At 34.4% G+C, this 9282-nt stretch overlaps 1 pseudogene; it reads right to left on the bottom strand.

Annotated features, from left to right (window-relative positions):
- Positions 1–3330: 3330 nt before the first annotated feature.
- Positions 3331–8771, bottom strand: LOC107022596 (annotated as a pseudogene).
- Positions 8772–9282: the final 511 nt, after the last annotated feature.

Raw genomic sequence — 9282 nt, 5'->3', positions numbered from 1 at the left:
TTTTCAGATTGAACAAGTTTTCAAATTAAAACAAAAAAAGACATTTTGACAAATATTTTCTCTTATTCATTCATTTATTATTTTACTTTTTTATTTGTTTTAACATTCACCTTTGTAACTCCTATTTAATTATCGATTAAATTGTTGTTTTTTAATATTCATAAACTTTATGTTTTTAATATTCATAACCTTCAAATATTTAATTTGAAACTTTTAAGATGTCTTTTAGAGTTAATATCTCAAAAAATCACTCAATTTAAAGAATTTATCTAGTAAAGTCATTAAACTTTATTTTGTGTCACTAAAATCACTCCACTTGTGTTTTTGTATCTGTAGAATCACTCAACTAAATTTATCATTAATTAAATATATAAAATTACTTTTACCGATTTACATGTAATTAGACCCAAATTTATTCACAATTCTATCCAGTACCCAATAAAAAGAACCCAACACTTCATCTTCATGCGATCTCCTTGTACATTTTGAGTCTAGTTGTAGTTATTTCTGAAGAAGTCCCAATTCCAGAATTTTTTGCATAATTAAGCTGGCAATACAGACGAACCATTTCGAAGTGACACATACAATAACGAGAACATGTTGCATAACTCGTTACCAGAATAAATTGACAGTTATCTATACTAATGAATCAAAGAACCATCAATTTATATTTCAAGATTTTGGATTCTACTACTGAAAAGTTTACAATTTTTCGTAAAATCAGAAGATGAATAAAATATGAGTGTGAATTTATTTGTTTCAAAAGAGGGGAAATTTGTGTTGAAGTGAAAAAATTATGGAGTAATCATATGGGAGAGGAAAAATGGGACAAATTCGAATTTGGTTTTAGTTATTGCTGAAGAAGTGTGGTGGTTTTTAATTTGGGTTAATGGGTAGAATTATGAATGAATTTGAGTCTAATTGCATGTGGATAAAAAAAAATAGCATATCTTTATAAATGTATAATAAATTTAGTTTAGTGATTTTATTGATATCAAAACATAAGTTGAGTGATTTTACTGATATAAAACAAAGTTTAATGACTTTACTAAATAAATTCTCAAAGTTGAGTGACATTTTGAGATATTAAGTCATATCTTTTGATATTCCAACATTTTTATTTCTATAGATTCATTTTTTAGTTTCATGAGACCCCAACATAAGATCATCCTTTTCAGTCTATAATCAAAGCAAAGGAGCACTTATATCATTCTTGTAATACATGATTCATAATTTAGTTTGACTCGATGAAGAAAATTCTTCTATTTGATTGGTTATGGAAGAAATTGTCGACAAGAATTTGAAAAATTATGTATTTTTTTACTCTATGTTGTCATGCTTAAAGTCTTAAAAATGATGTGCATGTTATATTTTTCTTCTTCCATGATTACTTTATAAGACTACTCTATAAAATTAAATTTAAAAACTCTACTCTGTTCAAATTATAAAACTCTTCTGTTCAATATTGAACCCTCTTAAAGCAATGAAACTTAGAGAAGTAATTGTTGAATGTTGAGTATGAACTATTGAGGGAAAAATATTTTCCCAAGAAAAAAAAAAGAGAACAGAAAATAAAAGGTTCCCCAATAAAATGAAAAATAAAACACTTCATTCCATTCTAATTTGTATAGCACCCTGACCACCCGTTTAACTATGAAAATTGTGAGATTTGTAACAAAAACAATTTCAAAGTAAAAAATGGTGTTTGAAAATCGGATTAGTTTGAAATTAGGGAGAAGCAACACTCTTTGTCACTCTAATTCATTCTTAAAGACAAGTAGAAAAATTGATTTTTTAAATCACTTTTGCTTGTTTTCTCTATTAAATGATTCTCTATGAAGAGAAGTGGACTTGTACTACTTGACTTATGCATAATTTAGTGCATATACCATCACTTAATTCTATTCTTTCATATTTTTCTTAGAGATATATTAGACCATACATGTATCCTCAAGCTCCAAGTGACCAACAACAAGGAGATGACATCCTTCCCATTCCGAATCAGCATAACCGATAAAACAGGTTGCATATGGTTTCCGTTCCTCCTTCTGAATGTGACCTACCAAGATTAGAAGGCCTGAAACCTAAGGTATGAGTTCAAAACTGTAAGAGATATTTTGACCGGTATAGAACAATTGAGAATGAAAAATTAGAGGCCAATGCACTTTACTTGAATGGTTTAGTTGAGACATGGTACCATTCATTAGATTGAGTAGGGGTGTGGTGACTTGGACCGAATTCAAAGAGGAGTTATGTGATAGATTTGATGCGGAACCCTTAGATGATATGATGGAGGAATTTAAATGGCTCGAACAGAAATCTGAGGATATGTTTCTGGGCAAATTTGAAGATCTTATGGCTCAAATGTTGGTGAGAAATCAACCTCTTGTTGAGTCTCATTTTGTTTCGAGTTTTATGGGGGGTTTAAAAAGAAAATATAAGGTTTGATGTAAAGATCTTTAAGCACACATCTTTTAAATTTTCTATTGAGCAAGCTAGAATGCTAGAGAGGGCTATTGAAGCTATCCTGTAGAAGAACAAAAGTACCTTCAAATTTGTTGGAAATGCAGTTGTTGTTAAGAGCAATAGTATCCTGACAACAAGGCCTACTACTTACAAGTTGAATCTTGAGATTTATGAATATAGGAGGAACACTCACTTGTTTTTAGACTGACTTGTCCATTAGTGGAAACAATTGAACTGTCGAATAAGAGAACTTGAACCTAATCAGGTAGTAGAAGAGGCTAATGCAGAGGTTGAGGATATCACTTTGTATATAATTATTGAAGGTGATATAGAACAAGAGACACAAGTAGTTGTGTGTCTAAGTGCACCCTTAGGCATCCATATAAGGGTAAACACTACGTCAAGCAACCGCGAAGAATAGGAACCTGCCAAACTCATAGACTCCGGAAGCACATAAAAATCCATTGTTGAGGGTAATATTAAGGAGACTGGTCATAAAGTGAGCTATTGTCCTTCGGTAAGAGTGACAGTTTCTGACAAAAACTATGCAATGTGCACTTTACATTGCCAAGAGTTTTGTTGGAAGATGAAGGACAGACCCCACTGAGGAATTGTGAATTATTCCTTTGGGAGGATCTTACGTACTTGGTAGTGATTGATTTACAAACTCACAATCATTAACAAGAGAAGTATAAGCAAATATGGATTGTATAAAAAAATCTTAACTTATTAAACACTCTAGTAAAATATATTGTTAATAACAAATTCGAAATCACACTTTCTTTCGAGATATAATTGAGTTGTAGAAATCCACTAGAACACTTCTATTTTGGTATAAGATAAAGAAAAGAAAATTTGAATGCTTCAATTAATACATCGTAAACACAGAGGCATTCCTGCTGGATCAAGCTCCCAGAAGCCTCGCAAGCTTCCATCTCTCTCTTCTGTCAGGCGAAAAGCAGGAATTCGATGAGAAAATCTGAGATGCTCTGATACACATATTTTCACTACTTTGTCAGCCTCTTCTTCTTCCACTCGAGCCTTGTAGACAGACTTGAAGCCTTTTACCCACTCTAAGAATTTCACATCTACATAATTATCTGAAACATCCACTATTTCAACAATTTCATATTCAAAATATTCTAGAGTATTACCTTTCATCAGTTGAGGTCTCCAATTTTTGTATACTGCCCAAACTTCACCTGTTTTGGGGAAGATCTTGTATACACCTTTCTTCAAAGGTTCTGCAACTACTACATGTGAGAAGTTGTTGGTTACAGTATATTTGTGTAGCTTCTTGTTTAAAAACTTAAACAATCCACAACCAATTGGCATTGTTTTATCATGCCATTGTATTGTACTTTTAGGGAGCGGACATGCATAAAACCATGCCACATGCAACACAAACTGAGGGAGAGTATCTATCTTTTTTATCAGCCCATAGTACCGGGGCAAGGCATCTTCATCGCTGTATAATGCCCAACATTGACCAATTTGAAATTTCTCTTGTGATCTCTCAGCAGCAAATTTGTAAAACTCAGGTTCAAGAACCTGTTTAGGTATTGGTGCAACCCAATTTTCAGCAGAATTTACAAAGTCCATAAAATTAGCTATCACACTTTGGTTTATGGATGAAGCAGAAACATCTAACTGGTCAGTAGGTAAGGAGGTAGGGTCTAGTTCAAAGGATCCTTCAGGAACATCATCCCTCTCCATCCCTGTCATCTTCATAGAAGGAATTCGATGAGAGAATCTAAACATACCCTTTGTTGGAACTAGAAATGTGTCTCCAACCCTATGGAAAAGACAAGTGAAGCCTTTTGTTTTATCCAGGTATGCAACATGTACACCAATAGTTTCATTATAATTAGACAAAACCTCAACAAATTCATAGTTGAGATTTTTACTGCCCCAATCTTTTAGGAGGGCCCAAGTTTCTCCTTTCAATGGAAATATATTTATTGAATCATTGTTGTTTCCATTTGTTGCACATACTAAATGTGAGAACATAAGATGATCTTCAATGTGTTCTAAGTTTCCTATTCTGAACCTACCACAAAAAGCTACAAAGCCCTCATACATCCATTTGGTTTCATTCAGCGGCTCTGGCTCTAACCATGTTATGCGTAGTTTGAATTCCGGAGACAAAATCTCCCTAATGACGCCATAAAATCTAGGCATGCCATCCAAGGTATCATAAATAGCCCATACTTGGCCAACCTTAAAGCAGGACTCATTCTTGTCCGTGTCAAAATTGCTAAAATCTGGATCTGGATATTCAAGTAATTTTGACTCGGTCACTGTACAAAGCCCTACATCATTAACACTTTCATTTAAAGTTTCAATTTCCATCTCTGTGTTCTGGAAGCTCTCTACATTAGACAAACAATGTTCTGATTTCTTTCTCTCTCCATTAGGAATTGTTGCACAAGACAAACGTTGCATCTCAGACTCCTTAGAAGGAGATGGATATACAACCTCCTTAAATCGCTTAGAAAAATCTTCATCATCGTCACTTAGATTATCACGGTAATTGATACGATGTCTACGCCGCGTAGATCTAAGCCGATTTTCCTTGTTGAGACACTGGAGATTCTACCCAGGCAAATGATCAGATACTAACCAATTTTCACTTGATTTTGTTGATTCCCTCTTTCTATTATTTCCCATCATTTCATCAGCAACACCTTTAGCCTTGATAGCCTTTTCTTTGTTGAACTCCATAACTAGTCTAGACAATATGTCAATTAATTTTTGATTTCTTTAGAAAAAAAAGACAGAGGGGACTGGAAGAAAAGGGAGAGTGAATAAATTTGCATATATAGGAAAAATTTCAAGATTATGGTAATAGATTTTCTCTTGATGAGTAGGATCCAGGAGGACATGTAATTTCTCTTAATTTCTTATAACATTTTATTTGATTTAACTTGATGAGTAGGAGTCAGGAGGATAAATTCTAAACTTTATTTGGTTTAATTTAATTAGAAGGAGTCAAAATGATAAATATCAAATTTTAGTTCTTGCGGTATTTTCTCAAGCATTTAATTTGATTAGTAGGAGCTAAGAAAGTAAATTTAAATTTTATTTAATTTACTTTTATGAGTAGGATCAAAGAGAGTAAATTTTGACTTTTAGTTCTTTTTTTCCCTCAAGCATTTAATTTGATGAGTAAGAGTAGGGTTAGTATGTTCGAACATCCTCTCTTTCCACAAAAAAATATGATTTACCTGGATGAAATTACTTTCACCACATTGGCCTTACCCGGATGATATAGAATGGTTACATCATAGTCCTTAAACAACTCAAGCCATCTATGCTACCTTATGTTCAAATCCCTATGACTGAAGATGTATTGAAGACTCCGATGATAAATGAAGATCTCCCAATGCACCCCATACAACTAGTGATGCCATAACTTAAGTATAAAGACCAAGACCACCAACTCTAAATCATGAGTAGGTTAGTTCTTCTCATGTGTCTTCAACTGCCTAGAAGAATAAGCAATCATCTTTCCCTTCTGCATCAATACACCACCCAACCCGACTCCTGAAGCATTAAAGTATATAGTAAATTCACTGTTTCAAAAAGGATCATTAGCACAATTAATTCATAATTGCCGCTAAATATGTATTTTTAGCGGCAATCAATACTCTTTGTATATGTCTCTAAAGCCTTTAGAGACATTGGTTCTAATGAAACTTAACTAATGCCGGTAAATACTTTAACACTCTTTATTAATGTCAATATTTATTGCCGCTAAAAGTTATTTTTGTTTTACTAATTACACACCTTCCTCTGGTAGAGTCAATATAGGAGCCGAAGTTAACAAAGTCTTGAGCTTTTGAAAGCTCTCCTTACACTCATCAGACCACTGGAAACCTATACCCTATCGAGTCAATATGTTGAATGAAGGTTTAATAGTAGAGAAACTCTGAACAAATCATCGGTAATAACCTGCCAATCCAACAAAACTTTGAATTTATGTTAGAGAAATAGGTCGCGTCCAACCTCTAACAACCTTGATCTTGGCCGGATATACTCTAATACCCTTCTTACACACCACGTGTCCCAAGAATTCCATAGAAATAAGACAAAATATACACTTAGAGAACTTGTCGTACTTCTATTCCCTCCTCTGAAGTACAATGCTCAAGTGTCAAACATGGTTCTCCTTAGTCTTGAAGTAAACCAAAATATCATTGATGGAGATGATCAATGTCATCAAAGACGTTTCATCTAATACTGAGCATCGACAATCGTTAGTCAGTATATAACCCAAGCAAGGGTTGTGATCAATACCACAAGGAGTGGTTTTGCGAATTAATAGAAAAATAAAATTTAGTTCTAATTAGTAATAGCTATAAATATTATCAAAAATAAACATAATAAATCTAAAGGGGTGACACAAGCGTTAATTATCAATGGGGGTTTTGTAATCAAAATTAATAGCTAAAAAATAATAAAAACAATAAGAGAGACTTATGGGAAATGAGATTCTTGGGATGTGATAGGAATACGGGATAAACTAAACTATTGGGCACATGATTTTGATAGTGAATTTGTTTGATATTTGTGACTAGGCTAGACTATAGTGAGGGTAAGCTTTCTATCAAACAACTCACCCCAAATCAAATGGGTTCCTCTCGGACACCCACTTGCCTTATGAAGAACAACAACCTCCGTCTTAGTCCACTCACTCTCTTGAGCTGAGTCTGTGGGATAAGGACTAGGGTTCACTCTCTTCAGCTGAACATCATGTCGACCCAATCCCATCGACCATCAATTTAGTAGTCTTAGTTTTACGACCTTTCTCTCTCGCAAGCCGAAAATACAAAGGTGAAATCGTATTTGCAACTACAATTTCATTAAGTTCCAACACAACTACTAAATGTAATCACATCTAAACAACGATTGAACTATCATTAAGCGAGACCCATAACTAATATAACCCATATTCATAAAATCACACCCCAAGATTTGGGGTTTTAGCTAGACATGATGAAAAGCAAGAAAATAATACCAAATCGAAAACATCAACTGGGTAAGATTTATGTACGCTTCAATCAAGTCTAGAATCATGAATTTCCACCCACGTTAAAATTTTCTAATATGGCTCTCAAAAACTTAAAATTGAATCTATTTCTAAAATTTACTGGTCAATACTATGAAAATCTCTCCCCCAAGCTAAAAAAATTAACAATTATTTATAGTTTTCAAAAAGATAAGCTACGAAGGAACACTCGGCATAGTTAGTCAGAATCGCCGATCAACTCAACGATCTGCCCTTTCGTATGTTCTACGCCTTCTTGCGTTATCGTGTAACATGTTCGTGTTTTGGATCATTGGGCGAGGTAGTACTGCTTCGCGGAACTGCTCATCTATACACAACCTACTCCTTTTTCACCGCCGATTTGATCCTTTATTTCGGGGCTCAACTCACTGGAACAAAAGGCGAGGATGGAACCTTTCGGAGACATGATGAATGGGTTCGGCGATCCTCAGGTCTTCACTTCTTCAATTTTTCAGCTGCCTTTGTTCCTTTTAGTTCGATTGTGTCTATGCTTTGTCTCCAAGTGTATATACCTAAAACTCAAGGTACTATATCTGTTTTCGAAATAAAATGTGCATTTGAGGACACTAAAACTATCAAAATATAGCCCTAAATGAGTCCAAATCGTGGACTCATTAGCACCCCCAACTTAAACATTTGCTTGTCCTCAAGAAAAACTCAAGTTCAACAGTTCAAAAAGGATGTCTCAAACAATGCTACACAAGACTCAATCATAAATGTACATAACAAGACTCAACTCACTCATGTAAGAATCAAATATGCACTCAAAGACTCAAGTTGTGACACACCATTATCAAAGATTTTCAAGCTCACGATACTTTCTTCAAATACAAGTTTAAGCTCAACAAAAGTGACCAAATGCCCTCACACAAAGGATAATTCATATTGGTTTAATTCTTTAATGTTCCGGAATCAAATGAACACTCACTGTCACAAAGAAGAACACTATGCATGCTTTCACCCATATGTTTGCCCATATTTTTCAATCAACATATGTTTCAGCTCGCTCAAGATCAAAAGGTATTTTCAAGGTTTGTAATGGGGCTGCGTGCAAAGGTATGTTCATTTAGGCTTGGTGACTTTAATCGTCATGAAATGTGGTTCTCATAACACTTCTTTTTTCCTTCTTTCATCATTTTCTTTTGTGCTCATAAGTCATCCCTCTATTCACTTTCCGTGGATTGTTTGGGGAACCCTAGTTCTTTTGTACTTTTTGCGCAACTTTCTTTTTCATCCTTTTCTTCTCTTTTTCTCTTTCTTTTCTTTTTTCTTTTGTATAGAGGGGTTCTATTTTTCTCAACATTATGGGTTAATGGAGATTATTCCTGCACTTTTTGACTTGCCTTCTCTTTTCTCCACACCCCCAACTTAGGCTTTTGGCCTAAGTCGACTATTCAATCAACCACAAATCAAGAAACTTATGGGTAGAGGATTAAGAGAGGTCAAGAGTATTATCAGTAGACGGTTAAGAGAGCTCATGTTTTCATCAAGTTTCATCCAAAGAAAGCTAAGGCTTTAGGGGTGTTCAAAAGAGGTTCACACACTCACAAGGTAGGCCACAAACAAGGCATATGAAATTATCTCACACTCTTCAAAATTTGCCTAAGATCATGTCAAGAGATAGCTTTACTAAGTCGACCGGACCAATGGGGCAAATTCTAGGTGTTATCATGCATGGTTCAAAGTAGGCTCATCACTCAGGGCATCAACACTAAATTCAAAACGGCTCCACACTTTTGCGAGTA

This window comes from Solanum pennellii, chromosome 1 (assembly GCF_001406875.1).
Source record: "Solanum pennellii chromosome 1, SPENNV200".
In the NCBI taxonomy this organism is placed as follows: domain Eukaryota; kingdom Viridiplantae; phylum Streptophyta; class Magnoliopsida; order Solanales; family Solanaceae; genus Solanum; species Solanum pennellii.
Note: the sequence above shows the minus strand (reverse complement) of the source record. Positions and strands in the feature narration are given on the sequence as shown.